The 1646-nt window shown below is 57.2% G+C and overlaps 1 protein-coding gene across 1 annotated transcript in view; it reads left to right on the forward strand.

Moving 5' to 3' along the window:
• Positions 1 to 1646, forward strand: part of R3HDM2 (R3H domain containing 2) — a 17126-nt gene that overhangs the window by 6162 nt on the left and 9318 nt on the right. The window lies entirely within an intron of this gene.

Genomic DNA, 1646 nt, shown 5'->3' on the forward strand with positions numbered 1-1646 from the left:
CCTGGGGGTGTCCCCAGAGCCCTGAGTGCTGCCCAGCACCCTGGGGGTGTCCCCAGAGCCCTGCAAGGCTCTGAGATGATGCTTTTCTCTGGTGTTGGATGGCAGGCTCTCCACAGAAGGCTTTGCTTGTAGCTCTCCCGCACAGAGGCAGATTTTTAGGGATTTTTAGGGATCTCTCTGTGGTTTATTTTGCCCCCTGTCCTGCTGGAGCAGCCCCCCCCCCATCAGTGGATGCCCGTGGGGTTACTGAAGGTGTTTTCTTTGCAACGTCAGTTTTGAGTCCTTGTTTGGCTGGTTTGTCAATTAAAAAGGAGGGTGGGAATGGCAGGGAGGAATTCCAGCAGTTTTCAAACCATTCCACCTCTTGTCTCCCAAAAGGATGGGAAATCCCTGCCCTGACAGTGCCAGGATCAGCATCAGGATCAGGCAGGGCTGTCCCTAATCCTGGATTATCAAGGCTGGATGATTTAATGGTGGCAGTGAAGTGTCTCAGGCTCCATCTCAGCCAGAGGAGCTGCTGAGGGCACTGGGAACACCTTTGAGCAGCGTGTTCTTGGGAAGCAGTTTTCCCATGGATGAAAGGGCTGGAGTCAGGCTGGTGAGTCACCTGGCACAGACCCCGCTGCCAGAGGCTGCTGAGGGCTGAGGATAAAGGATGGGATGAAAAGGGAGAGTCTCATCCCTGCTGTGCTCTGCCTTCCCAGGCAAAGCTCTGGACACGAGGCAGCTCAGTGTGGGACAGGACAGGAGGATCTGAGGGGTCAGGAGCAGCTTTGTCCCTCTCCCCGGGCTGTCACCTGCCTGAGGCTGTCCTGGAAAATCCAGTGGCCTCAGCACAGTCACAGGGGCTGTCCTGGAGTTTGCCAGGGGTGTGCAGGGCAGGGGGGGCAGTTCTCAGTCCGTGGGGTTGGAGTAAAACTCACCCAGAATGTGGCAAAAGCCCCGTTGCTGATGTGGCTGCAGCTCTGGGAGCTGAGCTCAGCCAGGGCTGTGCCAGGGGCTTCCCTACCTGTGGTGCCCAGGCCCTGAAGAGCTCAGAGAACCTGCCTTGGGGGTTCCCCTGGATGGGAGAGGGAGGATTTGTGGGCCTCAGGACCATTCCGAGCTCTTTAGGGATATAACCACTGCACTGCTCTTCCAAGAGATGGATTTTTGGCTCTCACATGCTCCCAACAGCCCAGGACACCCCCTCAGGAGTGCCAAGCCTCTCTTTTCCCCTCCACAACTGTGTGGAGCTGCTGCTGGGCTCAGCAGCTCTTCCAGTGTGGCATTCCCCTTGGAAAGCCCAGGAACCCATTCCTGGGACAAACCAGGCTCACTGCTTGGGATGTTGTTGTGCTGATATTCCCTAAAGTCCTGCTGTGGCCAGACCTGGCCTGGGCTGAGGGAGGGTGATCAGTGGGGGTACAGCTCTGGGTGCAGCAATATTCCAGTGTCACAGAATCCTGGAATGGTTTGGGTAGAAGAGACCTTAAAACTCATCCAGTTCCACCCCTTGCCATGGGCAGGGACACCTTCCACGAGCCCAGGTTGCTCCAAGCCCTGTCCAACCTGGCCTTGGACACTTCCAGGGATGGCACAGCCACAGCTCTGTGCAAACTGTGCCAGCTGGGCAGAAATCCTCCCAAGGGCTGGGGTGGGAAGTG

The sequence above is a fragment of the Manacus vitellinus genome, unplaced genomic scaffold (assembly GCF_001715985.3).
Source record: "Manacus vitellinus isolate BGI_N305 unplaced genomic scaffold, ASM171598v3 scaffold_181_pilon, whole genome shotgun sequence".
Classification (NCBI taxonomy): Eukaryota; Metazoa; Chordata; class Aves; order Passeriformes; family Pipridae; genus Manacus; species Manacus vitellinus.